Source organism: Melanerpes formicivorus, unplaced genomic scaffold (assembly GCF_026170545.1).
Source record: "Melanerpes formicivorus ecotype bairdi unplaced genomic scaffold, bMelFor1.0.p_v2 SCAF_131, whole genome shotgun sequence".
Taxonomy (NCBI): Eukaryota; Metazoa; Chordata; class Aves; order Piciformes; family Picidae; genus Melanerpes; species Melanerpes formicivorus.
Genome location: NW_027142483.1, coordinates 484,511 through 510,799, shown reverse-complemented (window position 1 = coordinate 510,799; position 26,289 = coordinate 484,511).

Below are 26,289 nucleotides of genomic sequence, written 5' to 3'. Positions count from 1 at the left end.
GTACAAACATAAGATGGGCCACTCATATTCAACTTTGTCTAACCTGTCTGTGTTCTGCCTCTAACTGTGACCAACAATGAAAGTCTATGGAAACAACTAAAAACGGGGCAAGCATGTGGTAACAGCTCCCCCAAAATCACAGCTTCCTAGCTCAAGGACTTCCCATATCATTCCCAGCTCAAAGATTTCCTCAGCTGGAAGCTATGTGATAGACCTCATCAGGCATTTTTCTTCCATGTATTAATCTGACTGACTCTTGAGCTCACGAAGACTCTTTTGTTTGTAACAGCTTACAGGAAGGGATTCCACAGAACCTGTAGATGTGTTATGGAGAGACACTCAGGTTGGTTGGTTTCAGTAGACCACCTGCTCATTTGATGTGCAGCCTTATCAGGGTCAGTTCAGATACTTACTACAGAATCACCTGGGTTAGAAGGGACCTTTAAAAGTCTTTTAGTCCAACCACCTTACAATAAGCAGGGACACTGTCAACTAAATGAGGTTGCCCAGAGCCCTGTCAAGCCTCACCTTGAACGTCTCCAGGGATGGGGCTTCAACTACCTCTCTGGGCAACCTGTTCCAGTGCTCAACCACCCTTATTGTGAAGACCTTTTTTCCTAACATCCAATCTAAAGCTACTCTTCTCTAATTTCAAACCATTATCTACCACAATGCAAGGAATTCTTACGCATTTATGATTACTTTGTCTTGTGCCAGTGCTGTAATTTACCTTAAATTGTTCTTTCCCCCTTCATCATGTTTAACTCATTTTTTACCTACTGCTGTGAAGATTTGGTTTAGTGAAGTCAGGTTGTTTTAGACTTTGATTGTAACATGGATATTCCACTTGTCTGACAAATTATTTCATCTCTGCACCCATTCCAATTTAACCTGCTGGTGCTTGGCTGAGTAAACTTGTGTACAATACTTAGATGCAGACTTCCTCAGGGTTCTGCACAGTACCCTCACACTTTCTTATGTCCACTGGAAAAGCTCTCTCCTGCTTTCATTCTACAATTTCCTTCACTTCTTGCTGAGTGCTATTATATAGCCATCCTGTAGCTGACTCATGCACCTGGTTGCTCTCCTTCCATTATTTACCACTGGTGACGTACCAAAGCCTCAGCAGTCTTCCAGTGCATGACTCCGTCTACCATAATGATAATTTCCACCCCACTGGCTATCCAGGTCACTCAACTTTTTCTGCATGGTATTCCCATCTCCCCATTATTGAGAATGCCTCCCAACTTTGAACTACCATCTGAAAGGTCTAACTGCACATCCTTTAAAACGTAGCTCCTTGACAAACTGTGCCTTTAACCTGACCCCCCCTGAAGCCTCTCTTCTGGAAGGCGTTTTGCCAGAGCAGCTCAATTTGAAGAACAGCAATGGAGGTGAACTTCCTTGAGGGCAGCACATTGCATACTTAGGATTACAGATATGAAAGTGTTTGAAGGAAATGCAGGCTATTTAGCACAGCAAGCCACACATCAGGTCCTATGAGGCTGAGCTATATTAAGGAACAAATGTCAAGTCATATTACATTTCTGACAGGCACAGTGCCTCTCACGGGCACAGGGAGGAGTGGAGCTCTGCAACAGACTTGCTACATCTATGAGGGGATGGTGAAAATGTTCTCCAGATCTCCAGTGAAGGAGATGGCTTCTTATAACCTGCGGGTGAAGGTTAACAATGTGACCAGGGATTGCCAGAAACACAGCTGCAAGAGCTTCTTCACCAGACTTCTCTCTTTTGGAGGGATATGAGCATGTCTAGACTGCATAGGAACTTTGGGAGCTGTGCAAAGGTTATCTGAAATGCACAGACACAGTGATGCCCACTACTAGGCATTAATTAGGTTAACACTAACTGACTGAATCCTGTCAATAAAAATTCCCTAACCTGACATTTTCCATTACAAACGATAATCTAATAACACTCCTTCTGGAAAAATGGAAGTTAGTTTTTCTGTATATCACTACTACCAACGTGCCAGAATAGAATAGAATAGAATAGAATAGAATAGAATAGAATAGAATAGAATAGAATAGAATAGAATAGAATAGAATAGAATAGAAAGAAAAAAATAGAATAGAAAGAAAATAATAGAAAGAAAAGAAAAGAAAAGAAAAGAAAAGAAAAGAAAAGAAAAGAAAAGAAAAGAAAAGAAAAGAAAAGAAAAGAAAAGAAAAGAAAAGAAAAGAAAAGAAAAGAAAAGAAAAGAAAAGAAAAGAAAAGAAAAGAAAAGAAAAGAAAAGAATAGAATAGAATAGAATAGACCAGACCAGACCAGACCAGAGCAGGTTGGAGGAGACCTTCAAGATCAGGAGGAGGTTCTTCACCATGAGAGTGGTGAAACCCTGGAATGGGTTGTCCAGGGAGGTGGTCGAGGCCCCGTCCCTGGGGTGTTTAAGAGCAGGCTGGATGAGGCTCTGTCCAGGCTGATCTAGTGTGGGGTGTCCCTGCCCATGGCAGGGGGGTTGGAACTAGATGATCCTTGTGGTCCCTTCCAACCCTGAATGAAACTATGAAACTATGAAACTATTGTGTCCAACCTACCATCCAACACCACCTAATCTAACCTAGGAAGTGACCAGCAGAAAAGAACTTGAAAATGCAGCAAATCTAACTGAAAAAATGTGATTAGTGGATCATAACTGGCAGATTATAGATGTCCCTGGTGCCTAGGTAATAGAGAGAATTTGCAAGGTGTTTCCTGAAGACCTGCCTTCCTAGTATCCAAACAGACTAAAGATGCTATTCTTGCTCTCTCTGTTCTCTATTGCTTTGTATTTTAGGGCAGCTTCCAGGTAACATTAAGAAACACAGCAACCAATTCTCTCTTACCAGGGAACAGCTTTCCTGAAAAGTGGAAAGGATGAGTGCTGGAGGTACTTAAATTAAGCTAAGCAAACCACATGATCTTCAAGGAGAGATATAAAACCAGAATTTGCCCTCTTTAAGTAACAGCTTTCTGTATTTGGTTGACATAAAGGTAAGTGAAGTCTCCCAAGAGCCTCCTGCTCCATCCAGGTGAACTTTCAACAGACCTCTGCAAACTGAAGGTTTTCAATTGAGAACCTTGAAGTTGAAGGTGTGCTTGCAAGTCTGACAGTCCAGTTACTGGTCCCTTTTTGTCTTACAGTCTCCCAGAGCTGACTACACTAATTGGTTATGCCACTTACATACAATTATCTATAAAATGACTCCTTGCCATCTTAATTTAGATGTCTATGTGTTTAATCTCTGCCATCAAGTCCAAATCCCATTGAAATCAATGTGTTAAGAAAATAAAGGTTGAGTTAGATGTGTCCATGTTCTCAAGGTTCTCTTCACTTTCTTTAGGGTTTGCTTCTTCCTTTTAATTTTCAGAGAATGTCTAGCTTTGGTGTTATGAAGTAGCTGCCACTCTCCTCAGAGCTGCTCATCTAGTCTCCTCACCTGTTTGCAGACAGTAATGGATCACCTCAAACCTGAAATTGCTCCTGCATTACAGTTTCAGCCCCAGGGACTGTGCAAAGATGTCAAGATATGTCAAAATTGATGATCAGTAAAATCTGGCAGCAGGTTTCATCTATCAGAGTCCCCCATCCCGATATGCAGAACAAGCTGGGGTTGTGTTTTGTACTGCTTCATAATTCCCCTCTTCCAAAACCTCTCTCTCCAAAGGGCAGGTCATTAAAAAGCGGTGACAACATTAAGAGCTTCCATTCCTAAAAGAGATGTGTAACAGCTGTTTCTTTCAGGTTCCACAAATAGATATCAGAGGCAGGAAATAATCCACAGGGAACTTTTTTGTTGCAACATGTGTACTGGAGGGATCAGTTACAAGAGTATAAAAATGTGAAGCCTTGTCATTAGGGTTATTCAGAGCTTTGAAAATGCTGGGGGGGGGGGGAATAAAAGAGGTTGCAAATATTCATTTGAATTCAAAAATATTAATTGGCCTTTTATGCTCATGCCTCTTTTCCCAAGCACTCTGCTTCATGGGTGTTCACAGACAAGGAACTTTCTCCCACGTGCTATGTAAACAAGGTAAGTGCTATAATATTGTTGTGAGGAGTCAAAGCTAATTCCTGTTTTAACCATAGCAACAGGCACACCATATTTGCTGGCAAAGAATTTCTTATCCACCAGCACTGCAAACTTCAGCAGGGACCTGAGGCTCTTCACAGAAAGAGAGATTGGCCACTGGAATGTGCTGCCCAGGGAGGTGGTGGAGTCACCATCCCTGGAGGTGTTCAAAAAGGGATTGGACGTGGCACTTGAAGACATGGTTTAGTTAGTCATGAGGTGTTGGGTGATAGGTTGGACTTGATGATCTCTGAGGTCTTTTCCAACCTTATTGTTTCTATGGTTCTATGACTCAAACTAGGTTCTTTCTCATAATCAGCGTTGATGCCTCCAACAGCCACACACTTGCTGGTGATAACTCTGCAGTGTGACAGTGTGCAAGGCAAGAAATATACCTGCACAACTTTCTCCACTGTCTCCTAATACTGATGTTCATGTAACTTGATTTGTGTCAAGAAGCTACACAAGAGGACCTGACATCAGTTTTCACTTACTGAGGGCAAGCCTATGGAAAAATGTTGAAATGGTGAAATGTGTTCAGGCCTTGCAAATATTTATCTTCCAAATTCTATTTCTCTCCATTACAGCATTAACTTGACTTCACCAGGCTAAGCTTCCTATTTTCTCTGTCTTGTCACCCATTCAATGGGTTGTGAATGTGAAGTGATAAACTAAGCTTGTAGGAGCAGCCACAATTTTCAACAGGTTAGGGATTCACTTAAGAAAGTCACTGACAGTTGACTGGGGGAGCGAATTTCCACACTCCTGTCCTGGATTAAGGCCTTTGGAATTAAATCTGTGCCAAAGAGATGCTTTCAAGACAATATCATGGCAGTCCTCATCCAGCAGAGCATTTAAAAGCACGCTTAAACTTGAGTGGTTGAAAATCCCTACCTGAAGAGCAGTATTTTCATTCCTAAAGCTAAGCACGTGCCCACATTTTTATTACATAAAGTACCATGTGAAGAGAACATCCTGTCCTGTGAACACACAGGATGAGGCTGTGTCTTTGGTAGAATGTTGGTGGGTTGCAGTCCTTTTTTTTCCCCCCTTTCCAACCCCCCCTTCTCCCCCCTACCCCTTTATAGTAAGCTACTGTTCCCCAGGATATTTTGTCAATCAAGGTTAGTATATGCACATGGAAAATGGACATCAGCACATAGTTTTCAGCCTGTAACTCCACCTGAATGTTAGGAAGGGACCAAAGGTTAATTCACCTGAGCAATAAACCCCCTCAAAACAATTACTTTTACTGATGGGAATGTTGAATACCAGCCCAAGATGCCTACAGACATGGTACATTTCATACATAAAAGAGAAAGAGACAGACCAAAGGGGAGCAAGTGAATATGTTTTTATTTCCATTAGCCAGAAGATACAATTATGTAATAGACATTTTCTTAAGTCTTTCAAATTGACTTTTCTGGGTCAGTAGGCACATTTTGGCTAGAAAGCTTTCATTAAAAAGATGGAACGGGGTAGTATTTCCAGCCACATTGCCTGGAAAAAAAAAAGGTTGCAAGGCATTTTTGTGACCTTCTGCCTCTTTGCCCTGGTATCCAAGGTACAGTGACACATAGGGTCTCAGATAACTCCCAGAGAAGGGTTCAAAGCCAAAGTGTTTTCAGCCTTTAGCAATCATGCCAGAGCACCCATGAATGCCTCCCTTGCTCTGTGCCTTTCACTTGGTCCAGGAAGTATAGAGTTGCTCTTTATAAAGGAAAGCATAAAGCATGATTTAATGTGGCACATTCAGTATAACGAGGGGGTTGTTTTCCTTGCTTTTATGGTGGTTTGGTTTGTACTGTTTGCATGTGTTACACAAGAACATTGATTCTTGCACCATGGTAATATTATTTTCATTATTCTTACCATCCTGGATGCCATCCCTTTCAACCAGCACTTGGACTCTCAGCTTCTGATGTGAGCAGAATGGATTTTTCCTTCTGTACAGGGGTGATGCTGTCTTATAGAGGGACTGATTCTGGTTTGGGTTTGGGTTTGTTTTGTTGGGGTTTGTTTGTTTGTTATAATATTAGATGCATTTCTCATAAAGCAGGCAGAGAATAGGATAGGATAGGATAGGATAGGATAGGATAGGATAGGATAGGATAGGATAGGATAGGATAGGATAGGATAGAATAGGATAGAGTAGGATAGACCAGATTGGAAGAGACCTTCAAGATCATCGAGTCCAACCTATCATCCAACACTATCTAATCAACTAAACCATGGCACCAAGCACCCCATGCAGTCTCTTCCTAAACACCTCCAGTGATGGTGACTTCACCACCTCCCTGGGCAGCACATCCCCATGGCCAAACACTCTTTCTATGAAGAACTTCTTCCTAACATCCAGCCTAAACCTCCCCCTGGTGCAGCTTGAGACTGTGTCCTCTCGTTCTGGTGCTGGTTGCCTGGGAGAAGAGACCAACCCCCACCTGGCTACAACCTCCCTTCAGTTAGTTGTAGAGAGCAATAAGGTCTCCCCTGAGCCTCCTCTTTTCCAGGCTAAGCAACCCCAGCTCCCTCAGCCTCTTCTCACAGGGCTGTGCTAGAGACCTCTCCCCAGCCTCGTTGTCCTCTGGACATGTTCAAGCTCCCTCAGCCTCTCCTCACAGGGCTTGTGCTCTAAACCCCTCACCAAGTTTGTTGCCCTTCTCTGGACACATTCCACCAAGTTAACATCTTTCCTAAACTGAGGGGCCCAGAGGCTAACTAATAGATGTTAACATGTGAACAGGGTAGTTTTACTTCTGCTTTTCCTTATTCTTTTGTCACTTTTTGCTAAAAATAGGTGGTTCTCGTTTCCCTGCAGGATGGCATTTCTGTTTCTTTTCCCCTTCACACATGTTGTTTCTTCTCCTTAGTCCAGCAAAATCCTTTTAAAAATCAAATTAAGTTGGGAGTCTTCCATGTCCAGGAGCAGGCTGCTCCTCCTGTCAGCTATATTGTAACATTTGTTTACACACTGGCTTGGGCTGAGTGCCAAGCACCTAAAGAAGAAACTTCTCATAGTTAAGGGACAGCCTTTGTGAGTAACCTGGATCAGAATTCAAAACCCTCAACTCTACCAAGACTAGGAAAAGGACTTTGTAAGATTAAGCTGGTGTGGTGCTTTATGTTTCACTGAACAAAATCCAATGAAAACATGTCTACAAAGAGCAGCATTATTATTTTTTCCCCCTTTTGCCATAATATTTACCATAGTTCAGTACCATCAATTACCCTTTTAAAATGAAAAACATTTTTTCTACTGCTATTAATTATTTCTTTCCAGTAAGTAGACCCTGCTGGCTTTCAGGTAGCATTTAGTTCTGGTAGCATTCAGTTCTGGTAGCATTCAATTCTGGTAGAATTCAGTTCTGGTAGCATTCAATTCTGGTAGCATTCCTTTGCTTCAGATTATTCTGGTCACTGACAGAGAAACTCTGCTCACAACAGTAGGAGAGAATGAGACAGTACTTACCATGAGCAAAAGCAGCAGTCAGTTATGTAGTTCATTATTGCCACAAAGAAGTTGCATTTTGTACATTTGCAGATCACGTGGAAGAAAATGACAAGTGGCTTCAACACCTCATTCCCCTTCTTTATTTTCAAAAGGATCTTCTCACTTTCCTCCCTTTCTGACTCATGCTTCTAGCCCACCGTGGAAGGCAAGCAGAAAGGCTCTTACGTAGAACATCCTCCAAACTGAAGTTCGATTTCTCTGCCTTTTTTTTCCCCCCCATTATTTGAGATTTGTGTAGGGAGCACAAAAGTATAAATGAGCAGCTGCAATTTTTTGTGCAGTCAGATTTCTTGTGCTGAATTCTGTGATTTAGCAACAACTGAACGTTTCTTACATTTAATATCTTAGTGAGTAGGCAGAAGTTGGGCTGAGAAAACCACTCTGCCTCCCCTAGAATCTAAATGAAGCAAAGGACCTCTATAGTAAAAATTACATGTTCCTCAAGTTAAGAGGGACATTGAGACACTTCAACATGTCCAGAGGACAACGAGGCTGGGGAGAGGTCTCAAGCACAGCCCTGTGAGAAGAGGCTGAGGGAGCTGGGGTTGATTAGCCTGGAGAAGAGAAGGCTCAGGGGAGACCTTATTGCTCTCTACAACTATCTGAAGGGAGGTTGTAGCCAGGTGGGGGTTGGCCTCTTCTCCCAGGCAACCAGCACCAGAACAAGAGGACACAGTCTCAAGCTGTGCCAGGGGAAGTTTAGGCTGGAGGTGAGGAGAAAGTTTTTCACAGAAAGAGTGATTGGTCATTGGAATGTGCTGCCCAGGGAGATGGTGGAGTCACTGTCCCTGGAGGTGTTCAAAAAAGGATTAGATGTGGCACTTGGAGCCATGTTTTAGTTGTCAGGTGGTGTTAGGTATTGGGTAATAGGTTGGACTTGATGATCTCTGAGGTCTTTTCCGACATGGTTGTTTCTATGATTCTATGATATTAGCCATCCTTAATAAAGAACTAGGAAAGTCACCATTTACTTTGTCTAGTTTCAGGCCTTACCAAAGGACCCTTTATCATGACCACCTGCCCTGATCTCCATTTAAAGAAATAAATATCAAATACATGATAGAAATATATAACCAATTTAATGAATAATTTAAAAGTAATTCAGCTGACAGAATGCAATAAGGAATCATTCTCCATCAAGTGTTCTGGTGCTGGTTGCCTGGGAGAAGAGACCAACACCCTGTTGGCTACAACCTCCCTTCAGGTAGTTGAAGACAGCAATAAGGTCTCCCCTGAGCCTCCTCTTCTCCAGGCTAAACAACCCCATCTCCCTCAGCCTCTCCTCGTAGGGCTTGTGCTCAAGGCCTCTCCCCAGCCTCGTTCCTCTTCTCTGGACATGTTCAAGAGTCTCAATGTCCTTCTTAAATTGAGGGGCTCAGACATGACAGTGCCCACACCTGCAGTTGCTGACAGAGGAGCAAAAATCTCCTAGTAAACTGCAGTAAAATAGTTTGAGCATTCTGTTTTAACTTAAATTAGCAGTTTAAAGCCAAACCTGTGGGGAAACCACAGGCAGAAGTGTAGGTATATCATAGGCTCATAGGTAGGCTCATATCTTTGTAAACAAATGAGCAATGTATTTTTTGTTCACAATTTATGTCAGTATCCTTCACAAGTCCCCTTTCATCGCTTCTGCTTTTGCATTTCAGAAACATAAATGGGGAAATCCACTGACATGAGAAAAGGAAGAGAGAAAAAGTGGAATTTCCACAAGCTGAAGTTCAAACCATGACTTTTTTGAAGAGAAAAACCCTAAAATATTTTGCATTTAATCATCAGTCTGAAAGACTTTTCCACCTCCAGTTTCCCTCTGATGTAATTCTTTTACACTGAGTGTTGTAATATCTTCAGAAATCTGATGGTGAACTGACTGCCTCAAGTAGAACTGCTTGAGCAGGGCTTGGACCAGATAACATCCAGATTCAAGAGGGGATTGGACGTGGCACTTGGTGCCATGGTTTAGCAGTCATGAGGTCTTGGGTGACAGGTTGGACTTGATCATCTTTGAGGTCTTTTCCAACCTTATTGATTCTATGATTCTAAATCTTTCCCAGTCTCAACAGATCTGGAGGTCTGTGACTGCAGAACTCAGAAGGTCCTTCACTCCTCTTCAAACCCCCAGCCACATTGGGAAAAGAACCTGCTGATTGTTTAAGTGACATAGTTTCATAGTTTCATAGTTTCATTCAGGGTTGGAAGGGACCACAAGGATCATCTAGTTCCAACCCCCCTGCCATGGGCAGGGACACCCCACACTAGATCAGGCTGGACAGAGCCTCATCCAGCCTGCTCTTAAACTCCCACGGGGATGGGGCCTCGACCACCTCCCTGGACAACCCATTCCAGGGTTTCACCACTCTCATGGGGAAGAACCTCCTCCTCACATCCAGCCTGAATCTCCCCACCTCCAGCTTCATTCCATTCCCCCTAGTCCTATCACTACCTGAGATCCTGAGAAGTCCTTCCCCAGCCTTCCTCTAGGCCCCCTTCAGATACTGCAAGGCCACAATTAGGTCACCTCAGAGCCTTCTCTTCTGCAGACTGAACAGCCCCAACTCCTTCAGTCTGTCCTCATAGGAGAAGTGCTCCAGCCCTCTGCTCATCCTTGTGGCCCTTCTCTGGACACGTTCCAGCACATCTGTCACCTTGGTATCCAAAAGGAAAGGAAAGAAAAAAGGAATGGAAAAAACTGAGAGAATAAGAAATTAAATAAGTAGAGAAGAGCAATAGAACAAGAGGGGCAAAAGGCAGTTCTGAGTACATCAACTTAGCTGTACAGGACAGTTGAGCTCACCTCCTCTGCTGCTCCAGTTTTCCAACAGTTATTTGGCTGACTGTCTAAACATTATAATTCAGAACATGTCCTACCTTAAGTAGTGACTTCTGGCTATGTACAGCTTGAAAGCTGAGTCTGACATGGAAATACTTTAGAAGCAAGAAACAGTGATGTGTTTCTTATATGGGAAAGGTGGATTATGTTCCTTATTTATTTATTTTTAACCCCATTTTTTCCTCACCTCTGTACTAAAACAATCTTCACTAAAACTGAGAAAGGAATTAACAAGAGAGGACTGATAATGCCTGATGAACACCCATTCAGTGGGGAATGTCTGCAAATAAAATGCAGGCTACAGCCTGAGATTTTATTATTGTTGTTGTTGTTGGTTGTTGTTGGTTGTTGTTGTTGTTGTTATTGTTATTATTATTATTATTATTATTATTATTATTATTATTATTATTATTATTATTATTATTTTGGTTTAGGTCTGAACTTAGGGAGTCAGCATTAATCAATAGGTCCTAGAAGAAGAAAGAGGGAAGTTAAGTCTCATGATGAAGCTAGTCAGGAATACTCAATAAATTGTCTGAAAGACTGGGCTTGGAAAAAGTTTCTCCTCAGTCATTAATAAGAAGGCTGCAGAGGGACCAGAATAGAGGGGTCAGGAAGAGGGAGAGAATTCAGCCTGGAGAAGCCAAATACAGCCAAAGAATCTTTCCTTAAGTTCAAAGACAGCTTAAGAGTGATCAGAAAAAGGACTTAGGCAAATGTAGGAAGCCTGTATGTCTTGGTTAAGTTTATATATGCTATATAAAAAGTACTTTCAATACTTTGCAGACCAAAAGGTATCTCAGGTGGAAAGGGGACACAGAAAAGGGTGAGCTCAGGTTGTTAAGGAAGCTGTGTGAGCCCTGGGCCCTGTGTTTTCAGAGCTGTGTGATCACCTTTCCACAAACAGCTCACAGACTGGAATGAGCATGCCTCCAGAACAACAAAGACCAAAACAAGAGCAAAGCAGTGTAAGTTGGTACCTATTCATGGGTCTCCTATGAAAGCTTATGAGCATATTAGTATGTGGAGAATAAATATTTAAATAAGCTGTTCAAATATGAGAAATAAATCCTTAGTGTGAATCACTCTTCCTTGATAATGGAACCTTGCTATTCACAGAGCTGTTCTTTATAATTTCAGCCTTTCTTTTCAACTCTTTCTTTTCTCTTTTCACCTGGATTCTGCATAAGTGAGTCTGACATGTTCAAAAGCATTTATCAATGATTCTGAGCCTAATACTACACTGGCTTTGATTTAGGAGCCTGGAACTCATTCATTGAGAGTTTATTCATGTATTTACAAATACAGCAGTTAACCTGAGCTTTGTAGAAGAAGTGACTTCAGAAAATTATCTGGACCAATACTTTTCAGTAACTGCCATATCGTTCTGAATCTCATAGATATGACTACTGTTAGTCACCTGAAAGCAAAACACGATGAAGTTGGTTGTTTGGTAATGCTGTTCCCATAATACAGCCTTCTGTTGGAAACCCATGGTAATTAAATCACAGCATTCATTCAGACAGAGAATATAGCATCTTAGAATCATAGAATCAATAAGGTTGGAAAAGACCTCAGAGATAGAATAGAATAGAATAGAATAGACCAGACCAGACCAGACCAGACCAGGTTGGAAGAGACCTTCAAGATTATCGCATCCAACCTATCATCCAACACCACCTAATCAACTAAACCATGGCACCAAGCATCCCATCCAGTCTTCTCCTAAACACCTCCAATGATGGCAACTCCACCACCTCCCCAGGCAGCCCATTCCAATGGCCAATTTCTCTCTCTATGAAGAATTTTGTCCTAACATCCAGCCTAAACCTCCTCTGGTGCAGCTTGAGACTGTGTCCTCTTGTTCTGGTGCTGGTTGCCTGGGAGAATTGACCAGCCCCCGCCTGCCTACAACCTCCCTTCAGGTAGTTGTAGACAGCAATAAGGTCTCCCCTGAGCCTCCTCTTCTCCAGGCTAAGCAACCCCAGCTCCCTCAGTCTCTCCTCATAGGCTTGTGCTCCAAACCCCTCATCAACTTTGTTGCCCTTCTCTGGACACCTTCCAGCAAGTCAACATCTTTCCTAAACTGGAACTGCCCAGAACTGGACACAGGTCTCAAGGTGTAACCTAACCAGTGCAGTATACAGGGGCAGAATGACCTCCCCGCTCCTGCTGGCCACACTGCTCCTGATACAGGCCAGATCATCAAGTCCAACCTATCTTCATTAGCAATTTTTTTTTTTTCTCTACTATGATTTTTATTTTAAAAAAAAAGAAAGAAAGAAAAAAAGGTTACCAGGTTCCTCTTATTAAAATAGTTTGTTGAAAACTTACAATATGGTCATGGAAAAAGCAAGCCTTTAGAAACAAGAATAGCAAGACTGTCTGCAATCTCCAGGTCAAGGTGAGGAGAAAGTTCTTCACAGAGAGAGTTGTTGGCCATTGGAATGTGCTGCCCAGGGAGGTGGTGGAGTCACCATCCCTGGAGGAGTTCAAGAGGGGATAGGACGTTGCACTTGGTGCCATGGTGTAGTAGGCATGAGGTCTTGGGGGACAGGTTGGACTTGATGAACTTTGAGGTCTTTTCCAACCTTGTTGATTCTATGATTCTAAGTAGTACAGAAATAGCAACATCACAAAGCAAATAGAAAGGGTGATCTTCTGATTTCCTCTCAAACTTCCTTTGTAGTTTGTATTCCTTCTCACTTGAGAGATGTTTGTTTTGTTTTCTTCCTAAGCCAGACTTGATTTGAATTTTTATTATTTCTGCACTTCTCCCAGCCCATGCTGCTGACTGTTCCATGGCTGGCAGCATCATTTTACATGACACTGCATAGTCTGCTGCTTCAGTCCTTCTTTGCAGGGAAAGCACAACCTCCAAAGCAGTAATTTGCTGTTCTGCAAACTACTGAGCTTGATATTTCATATCTCCATTTGCTCAGATGACAAACTCTTCTCTGGAAAAAACAGATAAGCATGTGTAACCTGTAATTAAGCATCGATTTCACATGACATCAGCCCCTTACAGGCCTAATCCTGCTCACACTATTTACATGTGAAGTCTGTTTTGAGGCTGTAACCAGCCATGAGGAAGCTAGCAGCATCTGGCCGCTAAAACTGTCCTCCCATCTCACTTGCTCACCCCAAAGTCTGATCGGAGCAGTATTAGCCACTCATTACCTGCAAATCTATTATAGATGTGGTTTACTGGGTGTTTTTCACTCTAGGGAAAAATCCCTAGAGTGAAAACTGGATTCATTAAGGAAACGCTGGCACTGAATATGGCCAGAGTTAACTCTGCCTCAGTTAAAACAAACTCCTTCCTTTGCCAGGCTGCCATCAGATACCTCCCTGAAGAGCCAGCCTCTGCCGTTATTTCTGCAGACATAGTGAATATGTGCTGATCCTCTTCTGCCGCAGCTTTTGTTTCCAAGCTTTCGTTTTCAATGGTTGCCATAGAATCGATCCATTATCATATGAAAAGCCTCACACAAACCCCTCCCCAAAAGCCTGTTGCTAAAGCCATGAACACTTTTCAGTTTTCATGTAAAAGAGGGGAGGGGGGGGGGAAACCCTCTGGAAATGAAATGGTCTCTGAGAGGGAAGTTGGTTTTAGCTCTCCTCCTGCCTTTCTCCGTAGAGATGACTCGATTCTTGCTTCTCTTTTAACCACAAAAAAAAACCAACCCTCCTTACTGGATCTTCCTCCTGACTACCAGAACAATTACAGGCTATTTATCCACCAAAGCATTTTCATTGCCTCATAAGTCAAGGGATAGCCATGTATTTTTCTTGCTTGATTTGTTATGTGGGTGTTTCAGCATGCTTATCATTTTTTTTTTGCTGTTTAAGATTTCCATGAGTCTGGCTTTAAGGAAAAAAAGAAAGAGAGAGAGTGAGAGAAGAGGTGAACTGCCATAAATTAAAGAAGAAGCAAACTTCTTGGGATATAAGCTTCTTATTCTCACAGGACTGCTAAATTGGTGTCAGCAGAGGGAGTGTTTGTTGTTGGGGCTGAGACTCCCTGAAAAAAAAGATACCACTTTCCAGATAGCCATTTTAACAAAGAAGGCCAAACCCATTTAAACAAACATTTCCACACCCCAATTAATGGAGCTACAAGAGTAATTCCTGTAGCTTCCCTGTTTACTTCAGGGTAAGAGAGGTATTGAAAAGAAGTTATTTGGGTTTTTTTATAATCTCTTGGGTCTTTCAATCTGTTTTGATATAAAACAGAAGCTTTGTTTTGAAAGACCAGCCATGGTCTATTCAGCATTTGTAAGACAACCTCCAAATCCTGGTGAGGGCACACAGTATAGATAACCTCACTGCATCATGTAAATGAGGGAATTTTTAATTCCTTGAAGTTTGCTAACTTCAGGAAGGTCAAGATTTTTCATAAAGAAACTGGAGTTGTTCCCCATGTCCCAGAAACTTTTTAGAGCATATGCAATAAGTGTCATGCATGAGGCAATAGGTTGGACCTGATGGTCTCTGAGGTCTTTTCCAATCTGGTTGATTCTGTGATTCCATTATTCCATGTGCACACAGTGTGGATGTAGCCAGGTGGGGATTGGTCTCTTCTCTCAGGCGACCAGTACCAGAACAAGAGGACACAGTCTCAAGCTGTGACAGGGGAAGTTTAGGCTCAAGGTGAGGAGAAAGTTCTTCACTGAGAGAGTCACTAGCCATTGGAATGTGCTGCCCGAGGCACTTAGTGCCATGGTCTGGTTGATTAGTTAGGGTTGGGTGATAGGTTGGACTTGATGATCTTGGAGGTCTCTTCCAACCTGGCTGATACTGTGACTCTGTGACTGTGGTGGAGTCACCATCCCTGGAGGTGTTCAGGAGGGGATTGGACGTGGCACTTGGTGCCATGGTTTAGTCATGAGGTCTGTGGTGACAGGTTGGACTTGATTATCATTGAGGTCTCTTCCAACCTTGGTGATTCAGTGATGTGACCTGCTCCCCTCTTCAGAGGTGGTGTAAGAAAACTTTTGCACCCCTTCCCCACTTTCTTCCCAGTTACTGGTGCCAAAAAATTGTCAAATTCTCATGTTTCTGACAGATGTACTCTGATTAACAGCTACGTAATAACATATAGATGTTTCACATTCAATATATAACCTCAATATTAGTCTTATTTCACCAGACCATTTATTATGTTGCAGGTATAGAATTATTAAAAGAGAAAACAATCAATATCTTTGCTGTTTCTGTATAAAAATTTGCATACAAGGATCACATCACAAGTTCTGGAAGGCTTTAAATACTGTCATATTCTTCATCTGTAAAATCAGAAGCATTCACTTGACCACAGATAATTTCCTATAGCACAAAGGGTAAAGCATAAAGCCCATTACACTGGTGCCTTACAACCCTTGAATAACATGGTGCAACTGTGGGAAAATGGGAAACCTATTTCTAATAGGATGTCAAGTTTCATTTATCACAGATATTCAGTATTTAGCAGAACATGCAGTGGCATTGCATCTAGAAAAGCATGCACCCTACAAGGGGCTAAGCAGTGAGCAGAGATACTTGAACTGTTAAATTAATTTGCATTTTCTCCATCAACTCCACCTTGATCCCATGGGAAAAATGATAATAATAATAATAATAAAGAATATCTTTGCTTCTTTTTCATTCCACTCCACAAAGCCTGGTTTGGAGCTTCCATTCTTCTTTCCAATTCAGTTGCCTTCTGCGTTCCATGTCCTTACCTTTAAGTCCAAATCCATCCTTCTCTTAGTTCATGTGTTCAGCAGGCAAGGTACCCTTGCTGTTGTTGTACCCATTACCTGAAGAGCAAAGAGACTGTAAAACAGGATTGTGTTGTGGAAATTTAATCCAAACATTGCTGGAATGTCTACACGAGCCAAATCCAAAGCCAAAAGATCTGTTTAGCCTTCACCAGCACATGACAGAGAAATGGGAAACTTCATTTGTATGTTCTTGAACTTCCTTTTACTTGCATTGGTAATATGTGAAGATGAGTAGGAAGAGGGAGGTTTAGTAAGATTTGTTCCAGATCCAAGGTGGTGTGTGCTGGGGAATGTCATATGCAAAGATGGGTAGGAATAGGGAGGTTTAGTAAGATTTGTTCCAGATCTAAGGTGGTGTGTGCTGGGGAATGTAATATGCAAAGATGAGTAGGAATAGGGAGGTTTAATAAGATTTGTTCCAGATCTAAGGTGGTGTGTGCTGGGGAATGTAGATTGTGCCTTTGTTTGTGGTGTATGAGAACAGTAAAATACACATTCACAAACTAAGAGCTGCAGTTTGTGATGGGATAACATCAATAGACACTCAGCAAAGGAGGTTCAGTTCACTTGCCTGAGGAAGTCAAAAAAAGGACATTGTCTTTGAGTTTCAGTCATTCTGTCATGCTTCTACTCTACCTCCACAACTGACATCAGATTGAGATTCCCATTGAGGTGCTTTCATGTTCCTTAACTTTAGGGGAGTTCTGTGCCATGACAATTCCCAGCCACAGACTGAGTCTGATAGCATTTTGGGGTAAACACTTCTCTTGTGAGAGACAATTCCCACACTCCCCTGTACACCTATAACTCACATCTCTGAAGTCTGTGCAATGAAGTGATCAACTATAGCCTATAACAGTATGTGAGACTGTTGGCTAGAGCATGAACCATGTTACCTGAGAAAGCAGAGAAACAAACCCCAACACTTATGCCTGTAAAGATCCAATGTTTGGGTGGTTTTCAAAGTACCTTTGCACATTATCAAAGCTGAAGTGCCAAGAACCACTGAAATTTAACTCAGGTTACATACACTTTCTTCCTTTAAAGCACACATTTGGCAAACTACAGCTTTGACGGCTCTTCATCTTGGAAGAAATCTGATTAACAGCATTCAGGCCCTGGGAAGTAATAAGGAAATGATTAGCTCACTAAGGTGAATCCATCCACAAGACTGGTTAATGAATCCCATGCAGTTCATGATAGAACTAAATGGCACATGGCAGTGGGAGTGTGTGAAAGAATCTCTCTCCAATTGCACATAAAAGTTGGGGGGTTTTAAGCCTTCATGAAGCACAGAAAATGTTACTCAGGCTTAATCTTTAGAGATTAATATAGACAGTTTGGTCTGTGAAGTTTTTCAGGAAGGATCATTCTGTCTCTGAGGCTTTTCTGCCTTGTGCATTATAGTTCGCTATCACATTGGCTTCTGCCCATGTCCTTGGCAGTGTTCCTCACAGAGGGTCAGACAGCTCACTCTGGCTACCAGCTTCTTGTTAGATGCATTAGCTGTACAAGAAAACCTTCCCCTTCTATGAAAGCTGAAATGCTTGAAAGGGTGCTCAGCTCAAACAGCTCAAATACCGACGCTCTTGGAGATAAGGATAGTCCTTCTGAAGGAGGAATGTCAAGAGATGTACTTTTCAGTTACATCAGAACCATTTTGGCACCTTGCACTATTTTTTGAGAGTCTTACATAGTGCCACTTTCGTACCATGTTTTATTAGCCAGCTGGGAGAGATATGGAACTTGAGTCTTACACAAATACCAGTGTTGATTAGCAAAATCTGAGTCCACTTATCAGTGTCTAGAAGCTAAAAATAAAGGAACTAACACAACCTCGAGCTGTCTACAGCAGAACCGAGCCTAAGCAGAACCACACCTCTAGAGCAGCACTGTCACCCACAAACTCAAAAATGTTGTGCCTTGTGAATATTTGGGACTCTCTGTGTGGGCTGCAAAATAGATTCTCAAAACTTTTTGCAAAATGAAATGCACCTCTGCTGCCTGCCAGCCTGGAAGCCTGACTGTGCCTTTCCCTCATGAGGTCAGGAACAGTCATGTCTGGGCTTTGGAGGTGCGGAGCAAAGTTCCATTAGCTGGCTAACCAAAATGCTGGGAGGTTTTAAAAGCATCTCAGAAGTATGTGAAGCAGGGAGTGAAAAGCCAAGTTCTTTCATAACATTTGTCTCCCTTTGACTTTCTTGTGTGTTTTTCCATGTGCTTACGTCTAGTTGCACACAGAATCATGGAATCAGTCAGGGTTGGAAGGGACCACAAGGATCATCCAGTTCCAACCCCCCTGCCATGGGCAGGGACACCCCACACTAGAGCAGGCTGGACAGAGCCTCATCCAGCCTGGGCTTAAACACCTCCAGGGATGGGGCCTCAACCACCTCCCTGGACAACCCATTCCAGGGTTTCACCATTCTCATGGTGGAGAACTTCTTCCTCACATCCAGCCTGAATCTCCCCACCTCCAGCTTCATTCCATTCCCCCTAGACCTATCACTACCTGATATCCTAAGAAGTCCCTCCCCAGCCTTCTTGTAGCCCCCTTCAGATACTGGAAGGCCACAATAAGGTCATCTTGGAGCCTTCTTTTCTCTAGACTGAACAGCCCCAACTCCTTCAGTCTGTCCTCATAGGAGGGGTGCTCCAGCCCTCTGATCATCCTCGTGGCCCTTCTCTGGACACCTTCCAGCATGCCCACATCTCCAGACTTAGCAAACATGAAGTGTTTCCTCAGCAACATTAAAAAAAAGCAATGGGACAGAATCTTGAGAAATCATCAAAATATGATTTTCTCCAATTTCACCACCATTATCCAGAACAGCTAATGTTGATTTTTCCATTTTTGATTTCCCTCCACAGTCAGAATCATGACCAGGAAACACTAAATTAGTGTCTGAAAAGAGCTGCTTCTACACTGTCTCCTCCTGTTTCTAACACATATGCTGATGTAAACATACAAGTGTATGGGCACAGGTAAGATACTATGGTGAAAGCAGACTTCCTCCTCAACATCTGATTACACTTATTCAGTATCAGAAAGTAAAAACCACAGAACAGAATGAAATATACTCGTGAAAGTAAAGTGGGCAGGATATTGGCGAAGGGGAGGAGGGATGGATGAGGAACAATCAGGAATGAGACACTTGGGGCAAGGCAAGCATCTGGTTAGTTTTGCCAGGAAAAGAAAAAATAGTAAGCCAAACCCATCAATTAGGAGGAACAAGATAGCAGAAGTAATAAGTAATACCTTGCCTAAGTCTTTTCCTGGCTTCCAGTGTTGTTGGAAAGTGTCAGCTCTTCTTCGTCACGTCTGCTAAGCACATTCAGGAGGGAGAAGGCAGAGAATTAAAAAACTGAGCAGAGGCTGAACTTAATCTTGGAATCCTGCAAAAGTCACTTGTGTGCTTTTCCTAGCCTCTGGTACGGCAAACCAGGTTGCTATGGTAAAATGGGTCAGAGCAGCAAGCAAGTTAGCTGGTGCAACAGAATCAGAGTCCTGGTGCAGGGGCGATGGGAGGCACAGGCCGCAGCAGACAGTAATCTACAGCTGAATCTAGGTCACTGGGGTGCTTTGCAGCTGCAGCTGTCCGTGCAGGACTCTGATCTCCGGCAGGGCTCACAAAACCATCCTGACGGCTGGGCTCCTGCTCGACCGCTACCAGTGTACTGGGGGAGCTGTTGCTTTGTCTCCTTCAAAACAGGGATGATAATTTTAGATCCTTAATTATGGATGCATATGCAGGCAGCATGTGTCTCTGTGTGTGTGTGTGTGTGTTATGTATGCACATTTATTTTAAAATCAAACATACTCAGTAGGCACATGGCCCATATTTTGGGAAGCCGTTACACAAATTAACATTCACACTCCAAATGATCATTATCACATATTTATGGGAGCTGTGCATCCCACTCCATGAAGGCTATAAAGATCTGCAAGCAAACAGTAAAAAAAATCCCCTTCCCCAGTATACCAAATGAATCCTCACCCCCCACCACCCCTCCCCAACCCCCCACCCCCCCTCCTCAGACAAATGCCCTCCCAAAAAGCCTGGAAAAAAAGGGGGGAAAAAAAAAAGCTTTGGAAAATGTCAGGGAGGTTGTCCCACAGTTCAGTCTCTCACATCTCCTCACAAACATATGCTGATACACCCAGCCATGCAGGAATCTATTATTATCATTTACTATTCTGTGACTGTTGGGGAGTGGGGGGGGATAGAAAAAGGAAAATATGGGGGGGGGGGGGGGGGGGGGATGGAAGCAGCAACAATCAATTAATAAAAGCCAGGGAACGGAGCCACATTTGGAGCAGATACAAACTAGCATACCCCTTGCTGATGCTGGTGGAACTACAAGAGATGCAGCCTCAGCGTTTAGTCTCACACACAGACATGGCCCTCACCCTAGGGGGAATGCAAAGTGATTCATAAGGAATATAAGAGCAGCATACTCCTACGTGGTGAGGTGAGTAGCTCTTTTTGAGTCCAGGGGCTACTATGCCCCTGGATTTTCCTGTCTTTTCCTTTTCTTAGGTTTAGAAATCCCATTACTCAGAATGTGCTGTATTTGTCCAGCAGAGATTCTGGGTACACCCCCTGAAGGCTGATACGTTTGATGCCTTCAGTACATACAGAGTCTGGAGCTCCCAAGGTGTGCTGGATTTACTGTGCGTGCAGTGATTGACCCCACAGACATCATACAGGGGGTCTGAAGCCCCCCTGAAGCCTCCTGATACATGGCACACAGGTTGAATGGGCTTTGCCCCAAATACACCAGAAGTCATAGTTTCATAGTTTCATAGTTTCATTCAGGCTTGGAAGGGACCACACGGATCATCTAGTTCCAACCCCCCTGCCATGGGCAGGGACACCCCACACTAGATCAGGCTGGACAGAGCCTCATCCAGCCTGCTCTGACTGACACACAACGTGCCAAACCTGACATTACACTCTCTCTCTTTTATTCTCTCTCTCTTTTGTAAAACTCTGGCAGAAGCATTCAGCAACCCTAGGTAGAGATGTTAATGACAGGATGAAATATTCAGCTTTTGGATGTGGTTTTGGGACTGCACTGGACTGTCTGTCAGCCACATATACTAGATGTTTGCATTTGAGACAGCTACATTGGACCAAACACACTCATCAATTGATTTTTCACTGTCACATTTCTCATACTGTGCTAAGACTTTTTGCCCATTTCCAGCAAATGTGAGAGCAAAAGGACAAGGGACAGCAGCAACTCAGAGCCTCAGAATCAGTGGCCTCCTACATAAATCAGTGAAGTTCCTACCCTCCAAATCCCACATTTTAATATGAACAATTGAGATTTAAACTGTGTTGGGAGTAACTTAAAAATTAGACCAGGAGTTGTCCATACATAACAAAGTCAACATCCAAAGACAGAGGAGGCACTAGAACTTATTCAGTGAACTAAACAGCTAAAATCAGTTCTCTTTTTCCCAGGAGAAAAAGATAACTATACATATTCTTATTGAGGAATTAATTTCAGCTCCCATACAGGTAGAAAGTCTTTTGTACAGCTGATTGTCAATGCCTTGAACTGTGTCTGACGAGAAGGTGGTAGCCAAAGTGAGCTGCCTGACACCCCTTCTGAGAAACACCACCAAGGAAGCGGGCAGAAGAACTGATCATCACAGACTGAGGAACAGTGCATGTTCACAAGGTCTTAGACACATCATGAGCACTGCTGGTCTGTGTGCCTTTAGAGCTGCCTACAGAACCAAGATGAAAAGTGTGACGACTCTACTTCAGGTGCTAGTTTGCAACCAAAGCAAAACCTCTTATTTCCTCATACAGAACTGCTGGTGTTGTGCAAGAATATTGGGCAACTGCCCATTCTGTTGAACAGTAGCACACACAAATATCTTGCAAGTGCTGGAAGGAGGTGTGTACATCATAGACAATCAATGCAATGTGTTCCTTCAAGAGGGAAGTAGCAGCAAAGGGAAAGAGAAATGTCAGGAGAGATACAAGGACAGCTTTTCTCTCTTGGCAGTCACTCACAACTTCGCTTCTCTTAGAAATAATATAGTATACATTAAGAAAGGCCTTGACTTATGCCATCTGTCACATATAATTAATCTCTTCTCTAATTTCCACAGTGACATGTCTTAATCCTTCGTCATTCTTCTTCTTGATCATTCAATGATGCCTGAATAGTTCTGATAACTTCCACCAGTGATGGAAGTATTTGTCTCTCTGGCATTGTCTCCATAAAGCAAACAACTACCACTTCTTTCATAGGGGACAGTCCAATTCATCACTGGTGAAACATCCTGCATATGAGATTTATGCTTAATGATCACCAGAATGGAGTCATTTAGAGATATCCCTAAAGATATAAAGATCTGCTATTGTATTGATAAAATTCTTTTCATGCCACTGATATCTTAATAGCTGAGTTTACAGAATGACAGGCACGGAGACCAGGCAGGCTTGGAGGTTTACCTGCACAGAAGAAAGAGAAAGAAAGCAAGAGAGTCTGTGGTTGTGATTTTCATTTAATAACAGAATGAACTGCATAGAATTTGTCATTTGGTTTTGGTTCTCTATGTTGTGGAAGGATTTTACCTGTATCCCCCATATCTTTCAAAATCTGCACATAAGCCAGAGGAAAACAAACAAACAAACATGGGGGGGGGGAACCCAGAAAGTTCATTTCCTAACACTGATATGAATATAATGACATACTTGCAGATAGTTCTAGCCTTCCTGTTTCCAAAAAGGGCTGTAAATCACAGATTCAAGGAACTCTGCAGACACATAGGGAGCAGAGGGATGGCAAGCAGGGAGGAAGAGCTTTGCAGGCAGAAAAGAAACATTCCATGGAAGTAGCGCTGCCAGATAAATCCCCTGCTGCAGAGTTTGTCTGCACATTCCACTGCTCAAGAGCCACAAGTTCTCGATAAGGGGTCATTTTCTTATCCCTGGATAAACAGGCAATTCACAGAAAAGAGCTAATTAACTCTGACAGAACACCTACTGGAAGATCTGAAGTACCTGACACGCTTCTGTCATGCTCCCTTCTCTGGGGCTGATGTTGACTGGAGGAAGTCTGCAGAAAAGGCTGCCTGATAAAAACTCCTCTTTTAAAACTATTTGTTGCTTACTTCAGATATTGGGAAACTTTTTTAAATGAGGGAGAGAGGGAGGAAAGCAGGAAGCAAGAGAAGCAAGGAGGGAGGGAAGGAGGGAGGGAGGGAAAGAGGGAGGGAGGGAGGGAGGGAGGGAGGGAGGGAGGGAGGGAAGGAAGGAAGGAAGGAAGGAAGGAAGGAAGGAAGGAAGGAAGGAAGGAAGGAAGGAAGGAAGGAAGGAAGGAAGGAAGGAAGGAAGGAAGGAAGGAAGGAAGGAAGGAAGGAAGGAAGGAAGGAAGGAAGGAAGGAAGGAAGGAAGGAAGGAAGGAAGGAAGGAAGGAAGGAAGGAAGGAAGGAAGGAAGGAAGGAAGGAAGGAAGGAAGGAAGGAAGGAAGGAAGGAAGGAAGGAAGGAAGGAAGGAAGGAAGGAAGGAAGGAAGGAAGGAAGGAAGGAAGGAAGGAAGGAAATAAATTGATTTAGCTGCCTAACTACTTGTGTGAAGCTTTCATTCAGGCTTTATTTAAAATACAGGCTGCACTAGCACAAGTGTATCTACTGATTTAGCAGTGCTCAGGTGCTGATGAAGACTTCTCTTGTATATTGAAATATCATCACAGCAATATCATACATGTGCTCTTCTTACATGGGAGAGAAGTAGATACTCCAAACATTTCTAATGCACAGGGAAACTTTAGAGCCCACCTCCTAGTCATTTAGTAGTTAGAGCATTCCTCCACATTCTGCTTCCAAGAATGAAATAGCAAGGAGAGTAATTTAACTAGCTTTTTAATTGACCCCTCCATGAAAGATGCAAGCACATGCCATCTATTTTGCAGATTGAAGATCGTGACTTTTCGCCTATACAGTTAACATTGCCTCAGCAATGACCTTACAAATTTCACCAAACAAGTGTTAGTTACTCTTCACTCAATCAGTTAGTGTATCTGAGGACTCTTTGCTTGCTCACAGACATCAGGGAATGCCCTAACAGAGCAATTATTGCCTCATACCTCTTCAAATACTGTTGGGAGTGTAAAAAGACAACTATCTGATGCACACTCCTCTCCCTGGAATGTGTTAGAAAAGACCAGTCCCTCAGTCAATAGAGGGGATTAAATCCCTTCTCTACAAAATGAACTCCTTGGAGGAACTTTAGGGCTCTTTGTAGCTCAGGCAAATGTCATTTCAAAAGATTCTTCAGCAAATAGGATAGAGGCTTCTCTGTAAGTGTATTAAAAACTAACCACATAAGTAAGATTCAGCCATTGAGTAAATGTGTAAATTACAGTATATCAGCTGTTAGGGTAACAGCTTTGATTCAGCAAATCAACAACATATCTGGCAGAGGTAGATGCCTGCTACTTGACTCTGATCTCCAGTGCCTCAAACCCTTTATTTATTTGGAATAAACCAAACCAGGTTGGAAGAGACCTTCAAGATCATCATGTCCAACCCATCAACCAATCCAACCCACCCAAACAGCTAACCCATGGCACCAAGCACCCCAGCAAGTCTCCTCCTGAACACCTCCAACGACGGCAACTCCACCACCTCCTTGGGCAGCCCATTCCAATGGGCAATCACTCTCTCTGTGTAGAACTTCTTCCTAATATCCAACCTGAACCTCCCCTGGTGCAGCCTGAGACTGTGTCCTCTTGTTCTGGTACTGGCTGCCTGGGAGAAGAGACCATCATCTGCCTGTCTACAACCTCCCTTCAGGTAGTTGTAGAGAGTGATAAGGTCACCCCTGAGTCTCCTCTTCTCCAGGCTGAGCAACCCCAGCTCCCTCAGTCTTTCCTCATAGGGCTGTGTTCCAAACCCCTCACCAACTTTGTTGCTCTTCTCTGGACTCGTTCCAGCAAGTCAACCTCCTTCCTAAACTGAGGGGCCCAGAACTGGACACAGTACTGAAGGTGTGGCCTAACCAGTGCAGTATACAGGGGCAGAATGACCTCCCTGCTCCCTTGCTTTGGACCTTTTCATGGTGGGCTAAAGCAGTAATCTTTTGTTAAATGGTTTGAAACAAAAGGAAAAAAAGTCTCTAGAGCACACTGGTCCTGGTATTCAGAATTCTAGTCCCCACTGTGAAAGCTAAAGTAATGAGCATTTTAAATGGAAATACTTGAGGCAAAACATAATGTCTGGCAAGGTAACTGGGGAGGAAGTATCTCATGTCATCCGTGTGGAAGTCTCCAGCCGTAACAAGAGCTTCTTTAGCCACTCAGCAAGTGACTAAAGTTATAAACATTTATATCACAGTTAATTCAATTTCAGCTCTAGTTTGGAAAGCTGCTCTTGCTCTCTTAAGTGATGCTGCTAAATGTCAGATTGGCAATTTTAGGAAGTTATTGTCAACACTTTGCTATAAGTGGATATTAATTAATCCTAAATTGCAATAGCTTCCATCAGACTTCAAGAGATGCCAAAAAGAAAAACAAATAAATTCAACTCCTATGTTACTACAATGAATAAGAAAAAAAAAAAAGGTGGGGGGGAGGCAAGAAAAAAAGAAGAATGGTTTTCCACTTACAAAATAAAATGTTGCCAAGAGCTACATTCAGCTAGTAGTCATTTGTCTTAAGCGGATACTGACTCCTGTCATATGATGAGGGAATATGAGATCTGGTAATCTTACTGGCACATGTCAGGTGAGCATGGCCAAGAAACACAGAACTGCCTTCTAGCAATAGCCCTGAGAAAACTGAACATCTAGAGGAGACAGCCATGGGGAAAAAAAACACCTCTCTGAGAGCCTTATAAAGGAGGACCATAGTGGAGAGTGGTAGAGATCATAGAAACGTAGAATTGTCAGGGTTAGAATTTTATCTTTCATCTTTTTGAATTGACCCCATCATCAGTTTCAGCAGCTACAGGTATAATTTCATTTTCCTAGTTGAGGTTGATGTGTATGCTTACTAGTACACCAAATCCATGCATGGCATGTCTTCTACTCATAAAAGGCCTCACTGAATAGAATCATAGAATCATAGAATTGTTAGGGTTGGAA